Genomic DNA, 20,437 nt, shown 5'->3' with positions numbered 1-20,437 from the left:
AAAAGGAGTTATAAGGAGAAAGGGGGACGGCAAAGACTTACCTATGTCATAAGTATCGCGTTGATGTGTTTGCGTCTTGATTTTGAATTGCGGATGATGGAATTACTTCAAAACCCTAAGGATGTATTTAGGATGTCTAGAGAGACTTTTTAGGTCTGATTTGGGTCGAAGTGAGCCTTAGAGACTAAGGCTACAACTTTATATATCAAGATAAACTTCAACCGCACTTGTGGGTCCCAAAGGGAGCTGCTTGTGCAGTTTTGTGAAAAAGCGAATATCTGTATACTGCGATGTCGTATAGATGAATGGTTTAATGCATTGGAAACTAGACTTGTATATCTTTAATTTGGTGTTTGGATCACCATGTAAATCCAATTACATTAATAGAAAATCTCAGTAACATTAGACCTAATATTTATGTAAAATTATCAACGTAACTTGCGACAACTTTTGTCGACGTTTGTACCTACAGTTCATGATATTAAATATTTGCAACCTCAAAAGTAACACGATTAACTTACATTATGTACTTTAAAAGATGATCTAATTTCTGAGCATACATCAATTGACTTACGATGTACTTTTACGTACGAAAATATGGGGTGTAACAATTTTACCCTTCGCGGTCGCGAAAAAGCCTTCGTGATTGCGAAGAACAAATTTCACCAACTCCCAAAACCTCCTATGCGAACGCGAGACTACAGACACGATTGCAATGACCAAACGTCCCCAGGCTTCCCGTTCGTGGATCCGTCCTTACGATCGCGATAAAAAATGCGTTCCACCACACGACCTCACCTTCCTTCTGCGTGAACAAACACCCCAGGGCTTTGCGAACGCATCCTTATCTTCGCGAATGAAAAAGGAAAAAAGCCACCTGCCAGCGAAGACTCTACGCGATTGCAACACATTCTTCAAGATCGCGAAGAGGGATACCAGGAGCGTAGGAAACAAAAGTTCTAACACATGATGAAATGGTCTAAAACCTATCTGAAACACACCCGAAGCCCTGGCCAATCACACAATCCAATCCCAATACATAATGCGAACTTACTCAAAGCCTCATATCACATCAAACAACACAAAAACAATGAATCGCGCTCCAATTCATGCATTCATGCCTAATGATATAATGAACATTTCTTAATGCAAAACTAACGGAGAACAAGCCTAAACACCTCGGAATGACCTGAAAATTTCCATGCAAGTCCCAAATGAACTAAATGACCTATTCCAATTCCAGAAATAACAATCTGAGCCCTATATCAGTAAAGTCAACCCTCGATCAAACCTATAAACCTTCCAAACCTTTAACTTTTCAACTTTCGCTTATATATGTCAAAACAACTTACGGGCCTCCATATTCACATCCAGACATATGCCTAAGTCCAAAATCACTATTCGAAGCAACCAGAACAATCAAAACAATGTTATGGGGTCATCTACAAAAAAGTCAAACTTTGGTAAACTCTTTCAACTTAAGCTTCCAACTTTGGGACTAAGTATCCCAATTCACTCCGAAACACACCCGAAACCAAACCAACTACCCCGAAAAATCACGTAATCACAAATGAACATATAAGAGACTATAAATAGGGGAATAAGGCAACAATACTTAAAACAACCGGACATGTCGTTATATTCTCCCCCTCTTAATAAACTAATTTTGTCCTCGAACATGCCAAGAACCGTTTTGAAGTCATCAAATCACTGAATGAAATCACCATACACATTCTCACGGGTGATCCCACATCACCCTAATATTCAAAAGCCTAATAACACCACCTCAACAAGATTATTCCTTCCACCCATACTAATTAGCCTTAGAAACAAATTTCAACATCCAAGCACTTCACCAAAAACCAATCTTCACATAAACACATTGTATCAACCGCAACCCGCCATAAAAACTCATGCATAAATCAACAAGGTATAACCACATGATGAAACACATCACCCATCAGCCCATATAAACACCACCGGCCTCAATAGCTGCCCATAATCCAACCCAGTATTGGTAACTATCTTTATATCAACTAGGACTTTGTTCTAAACCTTCCCACCACTACTAATGATGTAGGAAACATATAAATCTCATAAATACTCACCCAATCAACACGTGACACTGTCACGATCCAAAATCTCACATGTCGTGATGGCGCCTATCTCATTACTAGGCAAGCCGACAATCTCAATAAATCACAAATTCATTTACAATTGAAAACATAGTATTTAGATTTAATATAAAATCCCACAAATACTAATAGAAATACAATCCCAAAACCCGGTATCACTGAGTACATGAGCATCTAAATGATGACATAGTCTGACTAATAAAACACTGTCTGGAAATACAGAACAATACAAATAACTGAAAGAAAAGAGAGTCAAGGTCTGCGGATGCCAAGCAGCTACCTCGATAATCTCCAATAGTTATTCTCTAAAACCTAGCAGCCGTCGTATCCAAAAGTACCTGGATCTACACACGAAGTGTAGAGGAATATGACATCTCTATATCTACATGCCAATGTTCATGCTGTATATGGTATATTACCATAGAAGCATCACGTACTCACACTCCCAGAGTACTCAATCACTTAGTACTGTACGGGCAGGTCCAGCCCAGGGAAGATCCATCCCTCAATATAAATAGCAACTGACAGTTAGTCACTCAATACTGTATAGGCCAATCTGTCCTAGATATAAATGAAAGAAGATAACTCCATGCCCTGGGAACTCCATCCCAGATTTAAATAAATAAGGCAACTACATGCCCTGGGAATTCCATCCCAAATATAAATAAATAAGGCTACTTCATGCCCTGGGAACACCATCCCAAATGTGAATATATATGGCAACTCCATGCCCAGGCAACTTCATCCCAAATATAATATCCTATGCGCTCAATGTGTGGGGTGCAGACTACAGAGGGGCTCCTTCAGCCCAAGCGATATAATAAGCCAGGTCCGGGCATAAATCAATAGAGCATGCTGCGGCGTGCAACCGATCCCATAAATATAACTCACAATTAGGCCCTTGGCCTCACTCAGTCATTAACCTCTCCAATCTCTCGGGCTCATAATGTCATGATGTATCAATGAATGGCAACAAAGAGGGAGATATGATATGTAAATAATAGATGTGATTGAGTATAAATTAAATTTTTAAATAATTAATTCAACAACAGCACGACCTTTGCGGTTCCCAAAAATATCAGCACGTAGTCTAAACATGATCTTTAGAAATTTTACTTACCTCAAACCGTGTAATTCTGTATTCTAATATGCCCTTGCCTCACGAATCAAGCCTCCGAACGCCTCGAATGTAGTCACAATAATTTAGATACAATCCACACAAATTATAGGAATTAATTCCATATAACAATACTATATTTCCAAAAAAATCCAAAATTCCATTCAAAAATTGCCAGTGAGGCCCACGTCTCGGAACCCGACAAAAGTCACAAAATATGAACGCCCATCCAACCACGAGCATACACATTTTACCAAATTCCAACATCAACTCAACCTTCAAATCTTCAATTTAACCTTAAGGGTTTTCACAGTCTTTTTCCAACTTAAAACACCAATTAAATGCTAAAAATAACTATAGATTCGGGAAATTTGACAGAAAATGAGTTAAGAACACTTACCCCAATGTTTCCATTGAAAATCTCCCGAAAATCACCTCTCCCCGAGCTCGAAATCGTCAAAAATGGAAAATGAGATGAACATAACATAAGTTCTGCTGCCCAGTCATTTCCACTATGCGATCGCGGACCAACGCACACGATCGCGAGAATAATTTTCCCCTGCCATAATTTTATATTACGAGATCACGGATCCCTTAACGCGAGCATGAAGCGCTGCTTCCTCTACCCTACGTGATTGCAGACAGCCATACGCGATCGCATAGCACATCGCATGAATTTTCCAATTGCCTCCTTCACTCTATGCGAACACGGCTTAATCCACGTGCTCGCGTAGTACTGCTGGCCAACGAATTCGCAATCGAGGCCTTACCTAACCGATCGCATCGCACAAAATTTCAAGCTGTCCAATTTAGCCTGCGCGACCGCGGACCTTCTTACACGATCGCGTAGAAGGAAACTAGACAGTGCACCAGAAGAACTTCAGCAAAACTCCAAGTCCAAAATTCGATGCGTTAACCATCCAAAATTCACCTAAGGTCTCCTGGACCTCAAGAAAATACACCAACAAGTCCTAAAACATAATACAGACATAGTCGAAGTCTCAAATCAAATCAAACAATGCTAAAAACATGAATCATACCCCAATTCGAGCCTAATGAAAACCAACAAATTCCAACTTGTACATTCGATGCCGAAACCTATCAAATCAAATCCGATTGACCTCAAATTTTGCACACAAGTCATAAATGACATAACAAACCTATTTAAATTTCCAGAATTGGATTTTCACCCTGTTATCAAAAAGTCAACTCCCCGGTCAACCTTCCAAACTTAAATTTCTTATTTTTGCCATTTCAAGCAAACGTTTACCACGGAGTGAGGCCGAGGGCTATTGGAACCATTCAGAGCTATTGGAACCATCAAAATTCCATTTCGAAGCTGTTTACACATAATTCTTCATTCTGTCAATGATTTCAATGGGGAAATAGGGCTGCAATACACAAAACGATTGGTCGGGTCGTTACATTCCCCGTCTTAAACAAACGTTCGTCCTCGAACGTGTTTAGAATTATACCTGGAGTGTCAAATAGGTGTGGATATTTGCTCTGCATCTCCCACTCAGTTTCCCAAGTAGCTTCTCCGACTGGCTGACCTCTTCACTGCACTTTCACTGAGGCTATGTTAACTTATCTTAACTTTTGAACCTGTAGATCCAAAATAGTCACCGGCTCCACATCATAAGTCAAATTAACATCCAGGTGAAATGTGCTAATGTCCAAAACATGAGACGGATCCCCGACATATTTACGGAGCATAGATACATGAAACACTAAGTGAACACCCAATAGACTAGCCGGCAATTCAAGTTTATAAGCCACCTCTCCAATCCTCTCAAGTACCTCAAAAGGACCAATATACCAAGGACTATACTTATCCTTCTTCCCGAATCACATAACACACTTCATAGGCGATGTTCTGAGTAGTACCTTCTCTGCTACCATGTAGGCAACATCACGAACCTTCCGGTTAGCATAACTCTTCTGTCTAGATTGTGCTGTGCATATTCGATCCTAAATGAATTTAACTTTTTCCAAAGCATCCTAAACTAAGTCAGTACATAATAGCCTAGCCTCACTCGACTCAAACCAACCTACTGGAGACTGACACTGTCTCCCATATAAAACCTCATACGGAGCCATCTGAATGCTCGATTGGTAGCTGTTATTATAGGGAAACTTTGCTAGCGGCAGAAACACCCACCAAAATTGATAACACAAGCGTGTAACATATCTTCCAATATCTGAATAGTGTGCTCGAACTGTCCATCCTATTGAGGGTGAAATGTTGTACTCAACTGAACCTGTGTGCCTAAGTCTTGCTACACTGCTCTCCAAAAAGGTGATGTTAACTGCGTGCCCCTATATGAAATGATGGACACTGGCACATCGTGAAGGCGAACAATCTCGCAGATATAAATCTTAGCTAACCACTCCAAAGAATATGTAGTACCGACTAGAATAAAATGGGTCGACTTGGTAAATTTATCCATAGTCATTCAAATAGCATCAAACTTCCGCGAAGTCCATGGGAGCCCAACTACGAAGTCCATGGTGATCTGCTCCCACTTCCACTCTGAAATTTCAAGTCTCTGAAGCAATCCGTCCAATCTCTGGTGCTCGTACTTCACATGCTGACAATTTAAACACCGAGATACAAACCCCACTATATCTTTCTTCATCCTTCTCCACCAATAATGCTTTCTCAGGTTATGATACATCTTTGCAGAACCGGGTGAATGGAATACCGCGAACTGTGGGCCTCCTCAAGAATCAACTCGCGCAGCCCATCTACGTTCCGTATACAAATCCGACCTTGCATCCTTAGTACCCCATCATCTCTAATAGTAACATCTTTGGTATCGCCGTGCTGAACGGTGTCCTTCAGGAAAAGCAAATGGGGATCATCATACTGGCGCTCTCTTATGCGGTCATATAAAAAAGACCGAGAAACTACACAAGCTAGAAGCCGACTGGGCTCCGAAACATCTAACCTCATGAACTGATTAGCTAAAACCCAAACATGTGATTCAAGTGGTCTTTTACCAACAGGAATAAATGCAAGACTACCCATACTCACCGCCTTTCTACTCAAGACATTGACCACCACATTGGCCTTCCCGGGATGATACAAAATGGTAATATCATAGTCCTTAAGCTGCTCCAACCATTTATGTTGCCTCAAATTTAGATCCTTTTGTGTGAATAAGTGTTGTATGATCCGGTGATATATAAATACCTCACAAGACACACTGCAGAGATAGTGCCTCCAAATCTTTAATGCATGAATAGTAGATGCCAACTCTAAATCATGAACATGGTAGTTCTTCTCATGTGGCTTTGACTAGAGCGAAGCATTAGCAACTACTATATCCTCCTGCATTAAGACACACCCAATACCAATCCAAGAAGCATCACAACACACAGTATAAGAACCCGACACTGAAGGGAAAACTAGAACTGGAGTTGTGGTCAAGGCAATCTTGAGCTTCTGAAAGCTCTCTTCACACTTATCTGACCACCTGAATGGAGCACCTTTCTTGGTCAATTTAGTCATATGCACGGCAATGGATAATAAGCCTTCCACAAAGTGATGATAATATCTGGCCAACCCAAGAAAACTCTGATTCTCAGTAGCTGAAGATGGCCTGGGCCGGGCCAACTCTGAACTGCATCTATCTTACTCGAATCTACACAAATCCCTTCTCTAGACACCACGTGTCCCACGAATGCTACTAAACTAAGCCACAACTCACACATGGTGAATTTGGCATAAAGTTTGTCCTCCCTCGGCCTCAGTAGTACAATTCTCAAATGTTGTGCATGCTCTTCATGGCTACATGAGTACACCAGGATATCATTAATAAATACTATAACAAACTAATCAAGATACAGCCGGAATACACTATTCATTAGGTGTATAAATGTTGTTGGGCCATTGGTCAGCCGAAAAGACATCACGAGAAATTCATAGTGTCCATAACGGGTCTTGAATGCCATCTTAAGAATATTTGAATCCCGAATTTCAGCTGGTAATACACAGACCTCAAATTAATTTTGGAAAATACTATAGCTCCATGGAGCTGGTCAAATAAATCATCAATGCGCGTCAAAGGATATCTGTTTTTGATTGTAACTTTATTCAATTGCCTGTAGTCAATGCACATCTACATAGTACCATTATTCTTTTTCACAAACAGAACTGGTGCTCTCCAAGCCGACACACTAGCCCTAATAAACCCCTTACCATGAAGTTCCTGAAGCTACTCTTTCAATTCTTTTAACTTTGCTAGTGTCATACGATATGGAGGAATAGAAATGGGCTGAGTGTACAGCACCAAGTCAATACCGAAATCAATATCCCTGTCGGGTGGCATGCCCGAAAGATTTGCAGGAAGCACATCCGAAAAATCTCGCACTACCAGAATAGAATGAATAGTAGGAGTGTCTGCATCAACATCTCTCACAAAGGACAAATATGATAAACACCCCTTCCCAACTATTCGTTGGGCCTTTAAATAAGAAATTACCCTGCTGTTGACAAAATCTGGAGAACCTCTCCACTCGATCCTTGGCAACCCTGGCATTGCTAATGTCACAGTCTTAGCATGACAATCTAGAATAGCATGACATAGAGACAACAATCCATACCCAAGATCATATCAAAATCGACCATACTAAGCAATAAAATATCAACTCTGGTCTCCAATCCCCTAATGGTTTCATCACATAGCTGATACACACAGTCCACAATAATAATATTACCCACCGACGTAGATACATGAATAAGTGAGACTAAGGACTCACGGGGAAATTCCAAACAACGAGCAAAATATGACAAGACATACGAATATGTGTTACTAGGGTCAAATAATAGAGAAGCATCCAGGTGGAATACTGAGACAATACATGTGATTACCGTGTCTGAGGCAACTACATGTGTTCTGGCAGGAATAACATATAATCTAGCATGACCACCACTTGATCTGCCTCCTCCTCTAGGGAGACCTCTAGCTTCATGTGCCCCACCCTATGTTGGCTGGGCGGGTGGTGAAAACCTAGTGCGGGAGCTGCAGCTTAACTTCTTTGATCAACTGAACCTCACGAAAGGTGGGTACAATGAATCTTCATATGACCCGAATCTACACGCTCAAAACAACCCTTCTCTGATAGTGGCAGCAAGTACTGAGGTGGACCTCAAGAACTAGAATAACTACCAGAAGAACCTGGTATAGATGAACCCTGCACTAATGGTGCACGAGATGAACTCTGAGTGGTAAGTGCACTAAGAGATGACTGACTCGATCGAGTACTATATGAACCATGGCTAGCTGATACACCATGATGAGCCGAACGAGCCATCAGATCGGGCCTATAAGGTTGACCGCTACTGTGCTAGGACTGTCCCCCAAAAGGAACACCGCTGAAATTACATAGACCGCGAGACCTCTTGGCCTCCCTCTGTTCACGCTCCTGAGTACGGACCATTTCTAGCAGTCGAGCACTATAGACCACCTTGTCGAACTTAGCACCTGCTACATTCCCTAAAGTCGTAACAAAACGAAATTGTTGGTTGAGGCCATTAATGAACCTCCTAATAATTTACCTCTCAGTGGGAACCAGCCAGACTGCATGACGAGCCAGGTCGGAAAACCTCATCTCATACTAGGTAACCGACATGTCCTCCTAACGGAGCTGTTTGAACTGCCTGCGCAGTTCCTCTCTACGAGTCTGTGCAACCAACTTCTCCAAAATGAGAATTGAGAACTCACGCCATGAAATAAGTGCTGCACCAATTGGTCTGCTCGTCTCATAAGCCTCCCACCATCTGAAGGCTGCCCCGGTCAGCTGAAAGGTAGTAAATGAGACCGCACAGGTCTCTAGAATACCTGGTGTACGAAGAATCTGCTGCCACCTATCCAAGAAATCTTGAGCACCCTCTAACCCAGTTCCACTGAATGATGGAGGATGGAGTCTCCCAAATCTCTATAATCTCTTCTACTCCTCGTTGTTCATAATAAAACTCACATGGGCCTGAGAATCTACAACCGGCTAGACTGGTAGTACCCCCGATATCTGGTGTCCCTGCACTACTTGCTCTGGTGTACGGGCGATGGGGGTATGAGTACCTCCCCTGGCCTTAGAAGTGGCAAGTACGGCCTTAGCCGAAACCACCTAAGAAAGGCCAGTGCAAACCTTCAATATCTAAGCCAGTACCTCTTGAATGCCTGGAATCAGAATAGGCATAGATAGTGCCTGAGCTGGTCCCACCGGTCCGCTCCTGAGCTAGAGCAATTGGTGGATCTACAAGTGTTGCTCTAGCTGCTATGCTTGCTGCACCTCGTCCTCTACCATGGCCCCGGCCTCTCGTGGCCCAAACTGGTGGTACTGGTCAATGTTCACGCGATCCGGTATCACGTGTCCTCATAATATTTGAGAGAATAGAATAATAGAGATTTAGTTCCTGGAATCAATAAGTCTCACGACCAGAATACAAGAAAGTGGAATTTTTCCTAAGGGTTCTGCAACCTCTCGAAGATAGGTACAAACGTCTCCATAACAATCTGTAAGACTCTACTAAACCTGCTCATGATGCGTGAGACCTATGTAACCTAGGCTCTGATACCAACTTGTCATGACCCAAAATCTCACCTGTCGTGATGGCGCCTATCTCATTACTAGACAAGCCAACAACCTCAATAAATCACAAATCCTTTTACGATTCAAAACTTAATATTTAGATTTAAAGGAAAATCCCACAAATACTGATACAAATACACTCCCGAAACACGAAGTCACTGAGTACATGACCATCTAAATGATGACATAGTCTGATTGATAAAACACTATCTGGAAATATAGAACAATACATATAACTGAAAGAAAAGAGAGTCAAGTTCTGTGAACGCCAAGCGACTACCTCGATTATCTCCAGCAGATAATCTCTGAACTCCAAAACCTAGCAGCCGCCGTATCCGAAAGTACCTGGATCTTCACATGATGTGCAGAGTGTAGTATGAGTACAACCGACCCCATGTACTCCATAAGTAACAAGGCTAACCTTTAGGCTGAAAGTAGCGACGAGCTCAACAAGTACAATCCAATATGAAATAACAGTACAAAAATGTAGGCATGTTTTCATGTTCAACTGATAACTTAATCCAAGTAAAATAAATCAACTCTGTTTGATACGAGGAATATGATATCTCTATATCTACATGCCAATGTACATGCTGTGTATCGTATACTACCATGGAAGCATCACGTACCCACACTCTCAGAGTACAGAATCACTCAGTACAATATATGCAGGTCCAGCCCAGAGAAGATCCACCCCTCAATATAAATGGCAACTGACAGTCAGTCACTTAGTACTGGAGATGGCCAATCTAGCCTATATATAAATGCAAGAAGGCAACACCATGCCCTAGGAATTCCATCAAAATTATAAATAAATAAGGAAACTCCATCCAAAATATAAAAACTTAGGCAACTCCATGTCCTGGGCACTCCATCCCAAATGTGAATATATATGGCAACTCTATGCCCAGGGAACTCTATCCCAAATATAATATCCACTGCGCTCACTGTGTGAGGTGCGGACTCCAGAGGGGTTCCTTCATCCCAAGCGCTATAATAAGCCATGTCCAGGCATAAATCAATAAATCATGTTGCGGCGTGCAGCCCGATCCCATAAATATAACTCACAATAAGGCCCTCAGCCTCACTCAGTCATTAACCTCTCCAGTCTCTCCTGCTCACAATGTCATGAAAATTAGCCCGTCAAAATGATATGATATATCAATGAATGGCAAAAGAGACTGAGATATGATATGCAAATAATAGATGCGATTGAGTATAAATTACATTTGTAAACAATTAATTCAACAACAACACGACCTCTGTGGGTCCCAAAAATATTGGCACGTAGTCTAAACATGAGCTTTAATATGAGTCTCACCTCAATTCCTCTAACACGTGGAGGATATGTGGATAATGACATAATTATTTGATTATATATTTTCACATAATCAATTAAGTCATGAATTCTACGGTGCATACCCACACGCCCGTCACCTAAAATGTGCGTCACCTCAAAACCTATCACATAACATGTAATTTCGGGAATATATACCCTCAGAATCAAGTTTAGAAGTGTTACATACCTCAAATCGTGTAACTCTTTCTTCCAATATGACCTTGCCTCGCGAATCGGCCTCCGAACGCCTCGAATCTAGTGACAATTAATTTGATACAGTCAACACAAATTATAGGAATTATTTCCATATGAAAATACAAATTTTCCAACAAAATCCAAAATTCCACCCAATCATTGCCATTAGGGCCCACATCTTGGAACCTAACAAAAGTCACAAAATATGAATGTCCATCCAACCACGAGTCCAACCATAATAATTTTATCAAATTCCGACATTAACTCGACCCTCAAATCTTCAACTAAACCTTAAGAGTTTTCAAAATTGTTTTCCAACTTAAAACACCAATTTAATACTAAAATAACTATAGATTCGGTACACTTACCCAGAATCTTCCCTTGAAATTCTCCCAAAAATTACCTCTCCCCAAGCTCCATATCGTCAAAAATGGAGTCTTATTTTTAGAACTTAAGTTCTGCTGCCCAGTCAGTTCCTCTATGCGATCGCGGACCAACTCACGCGATCGCGATAATAATTTTCCCATGCCAAAAATTTACCTTACTCGATCGCGGATCCCTTCATGCGATCGCAAAGCACAACTTCTTCCACCCTACGTGATTGCGGACAGCCACATGCAATCGCATAGCACAACGCGTGAATTTTCCAGTTCCCTCCTTCACACTATGAAAACGCGGCTTAATCCACGCATTCGCGTAGTATTGCTGGCCAACAGCTTCGCGATCGTGGACATACCTACGCGATCACATATCACAAAAATTACAGCTTTCCAATTTAGCATGTGTGATCGCGGACCTTCTCATGCAATCGCATAGAAGGAAACTAGACAGTGCACCAGGAAAACTATCGCAAAACTCCAAGTCCAAAATTCGATTCGTTAACCATCCGAAACTCACCCAAGGCCCCCGGGACCTCAAATAAATACACCAGCAAGTCCTAAAATATCATACGAACTTAGTCGAAGCCTCAAATCACATCAAACAATGCTAAAAACACAAATCATACCCCAATTCAACTTCTACATTTGATGCCAAAACATATCAATTCAAATTTGATTGACCTCAAATTTTGCACACAAGTCATAAATGACATAACATACCTATTCAAATTTCCAGAATTGGATTTCGACCCAATATCAAAAAGTCAATGTAGGTCCCGTAAAAATTTCCTAATGATTTTAGATTTTAAAGTGCGCCAACAGTATTTCGGAATAACGTGTTTGAGTATTAAAGGAGACCTATGGGATAGAGAAACATCATTTTGAATTGATAATGTATGTTTATAGTGTGTTGGAACATACTAAGGAGTTTTGTGGATGGCAAGAACTTGTGTGGAACAAGTTGGATACATTAAGTGGAAACGATGTTTCAATTGAGGTCTCTACTAAGCTTTCATATGACTCATAGCACGTATGAACCTAAAGCTCTGACACCAACTCACGAATCCAAATTCCCACCAGAGGATGTCGTGATGGCACCTGGACTCTAAGACTAGGTGAGCCTAACATATAATAAGAGTAAACATAATTTATGGATTAGATACCAAATTAAACTATTAATCCATAATAATAAAACCTAAACAATACAACTGTCAAAAATTCCAAAAACCTGGTGGAAACGAGTCATAAGCTCTACAGAGAGTGCACTAATAATCTCTAAATACAATTCTCGTTTGAGCAAGAGATAAACAATAATACAACTAAAAGAAGTTGATGACTCTGAGGCCTGCGAGCATCGAGCTGGTGGACCTTGAAGTCTGCGAAAATAAATGGTCGGTCACTAGTGTCCGACACGGGCAGATGTACTGGATCTGAATAAAAATGTGCAGAAGCGTAGCATGAGTACACCACAATGGTACACAGTAAGTATTATGACTAACCTCGATAGACTAGTGATAAGGAACAGTCGAGATACCTACTATACAAAATAACATGTACAAGTAATAATATAAAGCTAATAGAGGAACGGATATCAATGTAAGGTTAAACAGGTAAAGAATAAGTATATAACGCTAGCAAATGGAAAGTATGAGCAATAGTAAGCAACAAAGAGTAAACATGTGATAATGCTGCAAGGTAACCAGAACACAGTTAAAGTACTACTGAAACCAACTAAGTAAAACAGTGACAACCAAATAATCAACCATTATTTCACAAGGATTATACAAGAATTACACAGAGGTACCATGCATCATAATCACAAATCAGGGTCCCAAATCATGATTCATAATCACATGGCATCTCGTGCCCACTTTGTTAATCACAACTGCACGGACAACTGACGCGTTGCTCGGGTAACTCATGTGCCAATACCAATAATAATAACCTTATACCCGCGCGGATAACTCATGTGCCAACAGTAACAATATCTCATATCCTCACGAACAACTCACATGACAACACTCCAGTCCTCACACAGAAAGAAGATATACAAGAATACATGTACATGATCAAGGAACATCAAGAATTATACTTCTGGATTGATATAGGCGACAAATTAGGGTGTATGGTTGTGCAAGTGAATTATCACAGCTTGAGTCAACAAATAATATCAGAGACACCGAATAGCACATTGGAAACAACACAACTAAAGCCCTTGATATGCATGACTCACACAATATAGTCACACCACCATACAAATATTATCAATGACAAATCCCCCCGTCCATCACAAATCATCCCCGACATAGCCCCCTTGTCTCGACGCGTGCGCAATAATAAAGTGAATGCCCGCCTTATCTCTCCACATGCGCATAATAATTATCCCGCCTTGTCTCGCCACATGCACAAACTAAACATATATAGCCCGCCCTGTCACGCCGCATGTACAAATATCATTAATAACAATAGCAGGAACAACTCACATGCAAACACCATGACAATACTCTAAACAATCCCACATGTGCTAAAACTATAAAAACACAATATAAAAACTCGCACAACATGTGCCCATATGCCACGATATTTCCTTACCAACAATCCTAATACCATAACTACACATAGCTCACGGCTCAACAACACTGAGTACAACGACAGCAATAATAACACGGGAGTACAACAGGTAAGTCAATAAAAGAATTATAATAACCCAATGAAACAGGAGAATAAGCTCAACAATGAATGACATAATAAGTAATAATGACTTAAAATAAGAATAACTCAACAATGTGTGAGATAAATGTAACGACCCAACTTGTCATTTTGAGAATTAATGTCCCATTCAAAAGTTTAGGGTCCCGAGCAGCTTTGTAATATGTATTATGACTTGTGTGTGTGGTCAATTTTTGTTTTCGGATGATTAGAGATTAAATTGGAAGAACAATTCTCATTTAAGAAGCTTAAAAGAAAAGAGTTGACCGGAGTTTAACATTTATGCAAACGACTCCGGAATGGAATTTTTATGATTTCAATGGCTTCGTACAGTGATTTCAAACTTGGGCGTATGTCCGAATTTGGATTTGGAAGTCCGTAGGACAATTTGGCTCATTATGGTGAAAATTGGAAAAGGTAAAGTATTAAAATAGTTATAAGTTGGCCGAAGGTTGATTTTGTTGATAACAGGGTCAGATTTTGATTCCAGAAATTGAAACAGGTCCATTATGTCATATATGACTCATGTGCAAAATTTGAAGTCATTTTAGATTAATTTGATATGTTTCGGCGTAAATTATAAAATTTGGAAAATTCATAAACTCAGAATTCGATTCGAGGCGTGATTTATAATTTCGACGTTTTTTGACGTGGTTTGAGGCCTCGACTAAGTTCTTATTGTAGTTTAAGACATATTGTTATATTTATTAAAGGTACCGAGGGCCTCGGGCGAGTTTCAGATGGGGTTCATATCGATTTAAGCTTTGTTGATGTTGCTGGAAATTCTAGTTTTTGCTCCAACCATTGGAAACGGTTGCTTAAACCGTTGGACACGGTTACTCCAAACGTTGAAGAAATGAATGTTCTGGAATTCTTTGTGGTTCAGCGCATGTCACAGTTGACCTCATGGTTTGGAAGTTGAAGGAAAATATTTGGCAGAATAGGGCATTTCTGCGGCCCATTATGCGACCACATAATGGCCGCAGAGTGAGGCAGTCATTTGGGCCATTTTTGGATGTCAATTCACTTCCCATTATGCGACCACAAAACTATTTTGCTGGCCGCACATTGATCGCAGGACCAGTATGCAAATTTTGTGGAGGGAGGTTCTGCGGTGCATTATGCGACCACAGAACAGGTCTGGGGACCGCATAACAGCTGCAGAGTGGGGCAGACCAGCCCAGTTCTGGAGGGCCATTTCGCGGCCCATTTCGTGGACCGCAGAAGCATTATGCGACCACATTTCCCATTTCGGAGCTTCATTTTTGGGTTTTTATAACCCGACCCCATTTCATTATTTAGACTCTATAGACCATTTCTGAAGGGAGAACTTGATATTTTGAGTGAGAGAAAAGGCTCTAGAGAGGGAGAGAGTGGCTCAATCAATTATTCCCCAATTCTTACTCAAAATCTTGGAAGAATTAACAAGGGAAGCACATTAGGTCTTCATCCTAGAGGTAAGATTCTACACCCTATCTCTTAATTTCGAAATTTAACTATAAATGGGCAATTAATAAGATAATTCATGGATATGGGAGTGGCTTATTTTGCATACATGATTGAACATGGGATGTAGGGAGATTGTTGAGCTAAAATAGATTGAAGTTGCTAGGATTTCCGGAACATTTAGAGTTAAGGAAGATCAAGTGAGGTATGTTGGATAAACTCTTCTCTTAAAAATTGAAGCCTGCAATATCCATGCAAGTCCCGAGTTGCTCATTGTGAATCGATTACCCGAATAAGCTGGTGTCAACAGACATCCATGATCAACATGTAATTCAAATGCTCTTGTTATGTTGTACTACTATTTGAGAATGTCTTCAAAGTATGGGTTGCATATCTAAATGCCTTGACTTCAAGTTGCATTTCAAATGAAAGCTAATGAAAGATTGTGTAAGAAATCATGATATGCGTAAGACTCCTATTTTCTCAAATGTATGCTTAAATGTCTTGAATAGAAATGCCTTATTGTTGGAAAGTCCATGATGATGGTTTAAAGTAAAAAGGTGTGCATGAAATACGAATGACGTAATGCGAAATGTGAAATATGAAACTCGGCCAATGTGCCAAGAGAAATAATACAATTGTGACTATTAGTGCCAATGAAATAAAGAGATGTGCAAGAAATATGAAACGAAATGATTGATAGAAAAGGGTGATATCTCACATGAGACGGCCTAGCCAATCGGGTCGTGATCGGACTCCATGCCGCACACATGGTGGTGACTGTGTTAGAAATTGTAATTGAAATTGTGATTTGGTTGATGTCTCGCATGAGATGTCCTAGCTGACCGGGTCGTGATCGGATGCCATACCGCACACATGGTGGTGACTGTGTTTGAATATGAAATAGAAATTGTGAATAGTGGTATACCGGTACAAAAGATTTCACAACTTAAAATTTGGAAATTTATTTAAAAACTTATACTATCTCTAATTTGATATTTGGTAATTGTTTGAGGCTTTAACTGATATTATGACTGTCCTTACTTGCATTACTGCTCGTTTCTTTGGAAGAGTGTTTAGTCATATATACTAGTACTATTCGACAGTACTAACGTCCTTTTTGCCGGGGGCACTACATCTTTAATGGATGCAGGTGGTTCCACAGTAGGTGGCAGTGATCTGCGATAGCACTACACTCTTTTCCCATCTGATTAGATGAGCCCCACTTCACTCGGGGTCATGTAACTTTTGTTCATTTTATCTCCATCTTTTGAGGTATATCCGGAGCCTTGTTGTCGGCACTATCATTGTACTCTTTTGTATCTAATAGAGGCTCTGTATACATAGCTTGGGTGGTATGTTGGGATGGGGAAATTCAAACTAGTAATGTTGTAATTGGATCACACATTCCACATTAAACTATGAAAAGTATGTATTTTAGAAGCTTATAAACGATGTAACTGCTGATAATGAATTGGTGTTGTTGTTTACTTGATCCTCCCCACTGATTAATTAATGAATTGGATTTTACTATCATTCATGAGTAAGTTTGGGTAGAAGGTATTGTACAGGCTTGCTCGGCTCGGGGCGTGACAGGATAATAAAGATTCAATCTTTAATCAAAAAGTCAACTCAAAAAGTCAACCTAGGCCCGCACCTAGGAACCTGACCAAATATACAAATATTGAGCACCCATTCCGATACAAGTCCACTATTATCCATTTCTGACCTCAAATCAACCTTCAAATCCTCAGTTTATAATTTTGGAAAACTTTTTAAAAAACCCCAAATTTTTCCCAACACAAATCACTAATTAAATAATAAAAACAATGATGGAATCATGAATAATTGGCAACTCTGAGTCAAAAATACTTACCCCGATCCAAACCGTGAAGATCCTCTCCAAAATTGCACAAAACTGAGCTCTACAACTCAAAATATAGTAAAATGAACCAAACCCTCAAAGTAGAGTACTATATTTCACCAACTCTCCACTACGGCGGAAAATACTTCGCGATCGCGAAAAACAAATTTCACCAAATCCCTAAACCTCTTACGCCAACACGAGGCTACAAATGCAAACGTGGTGAATAAATTCCCTCATGCTTCGTGATCGTGGCTCCGTCCTCGCGACTGCGATGAATAATATGTGCCACCATACAACCTTGCCTTCTTTCTATGCGGACGCAGATTGACACTCGCGTTCACGATGATCAAACACCCCAAGGCTTCGCGAATGGATCCTTCTATTCACAAATGCGAAGCGAAAAAACCCATGTGCTAGCAAAGACTCTACGTGATCGTGACCCATTCTTCGTGATCGCGAAGAAGGATACCAGAAGAATAGAAATCAAAAGTTCCAACACATGAAAAAATTCTAAAACCCATTCGAAACATACCCGAAGCCCTCGGGACCTCAGCGAATTACACTAACAAATCCTAAAACACAATATAAACTTATTCTAAGCCTCAAATCACATCAAATAACAAAACCACAAATCGTATCCCAATTCAAGCCTAGTGAACTAATGAACATTTCCAAATTCATAACTAACGGCGAACAAGCCTAAACACCTCATAATGACCTAAAATTTTGCATGCAAGTCCCAAATGTCATAATGGATCTATGCCACTTCTCGAAATCACAATCTGAGCAAAATATCAATAAAGTCAACCCTCAGTCAAATATACCAACCTTCAACATTCTAACTTTCGCCAATTTAAGTCAGAACAACCTACGGGCCTCCACATTCACATCCGGACATATGCTTAGCTCCAAAATCACTATACAAAGCTATCAGAACCATCAAAACACCGTTCCGAGGTTGTTAATACAAAAGTCAATCTCCGATCAACTCTTTCAAATTAAGCTTCCAACTTTGGAACTAAGTGTCCCAATTCACTCCAAAACTCACCCGGAACCAAACCAACCACCCCGACAAGTCACTTAACCATAAATGAAAAAAGAAGAGACAATAAATAGGGGAACGTGGCTATAATACTCAAACTGACTAATCAGGTCGTTATAAGAACTTTAGAGATCACCTCGTCCGGAAGTACCTGGATCTGAACACGTAGTGCAGAGTGTAGTATGAGTACAACCAACTCCATGCAATAAGTAACAAAACTAACCTTGGTCTTAAAGTAGTGACGAGCTAAGAAGAAACATTCAGATACCAATATTAATAACTAATAACAACTCATGATAAAAAGGAAAAATAGTGTATGCATGTATCTCAATAATATCATGTTCAACTCGTTCACATATTAGGAATTTAGGCATACTTTCCATATATAACCGTTAAAGCCTAACACGGACAATAAATTTAATTTACCAGCTAGCATGAGGAAAGTACATGTCAAATATACATGTCAACTCAACAATATCACTATGGACCCATCAAGAATAATCACACTTAGCATTGTACGGGTGCTGGCATAACTGCCCATCATCAAATATGTATATAAAACAATATGCCTGCGCCCACTGCTGGCATGTTAGACTCCTGAGAGGCGGATCCTACCCAAGCGCTAATTATAATCACATAGTCCAAATAATAGGGCCTAGTGCACGTGTCACCCCAAAACAATAACACTTAGCCCAATGTGAGCACGGCGTACACGTCACCTTAAAATCAATACCAAATCGGCTCTATGGCCCAAGATCGGTCATTAACTGATCAAGTCTCAGATAATCACATCTCACAAAACTCAGTTAAACAGTGTTACACATACGAGGAACCAACAACATGTGAAGAATCAAATAAGAAAGTACTGAGACAAAGATATCATACACAGACATAGCATCATGACTGAGATTATGAGTGCAATTTCGGCAAATAGATCATAAACAGCAAGAACAAGCCCTATCATGTTTCAAACAAATAGTACATAGCCTATATGTGGGTAATAACATGAATCATGGCTCAAATAACCATACAAATCGAGAAGACACGGATATAACAAGGCACGATAGAAAAACAAATCTCATAATAGTCTAAAATCACCCCTAATCATGAACTCTTCGGTGCACACACCCATTCCTGTCACCTAGAATGTGTGTCACCTCAATATGTCTCATGTAACATAGTTCCCAAGGTTAATTACCCTCAAATCAAAGATTAGATATGTTACTTACCTCAAAACGCATGAGTCAATACTCCAAAAATCCCTTCCCACACGAATTGGCCTCCGAACAATTCGAATCTAGTCACAAAAAACATAATATCATCAAATAATGTTGTAGAACACAACTTCATACAATAAACCTTCGATCTTTATCAAAATCAAAAAGTCAACCCAAAAGGTCAACCCCGAGACCGCACCTTGAAATCCAATCAAACTCACAAACTATGAACACCCATTCACTTGCAAGTTCAACCATACCAATTTCATTCAATTTTGACCTGAAATGACCTTCAAATCATAAATTTTAACTTTAGGAAATGTTTTACCAAAATCCCCAATTTCTTCACTTTAATTAACCAATTAAATGCTATAAACAATTATAGAATCACGG

The sequence above is a fragment of the Nicotiana tabacum genome, chromosome 2, assembly GCF_000715075.1.
Source record: "Nicotiana tabacum cultivar K326 chromosome 2, ASM71507v2, whole genome shotgun sequence".
NCBI classification, from domain to species: Eukaryota; Viridiplantae; Streptophyta; class Magnoliopsida; order Solanales; family Solanaceae; genus Nicotiana; species Nicotiana tabacum.
Note: the sequence above shows the minus strand (reverse complement) of the source record.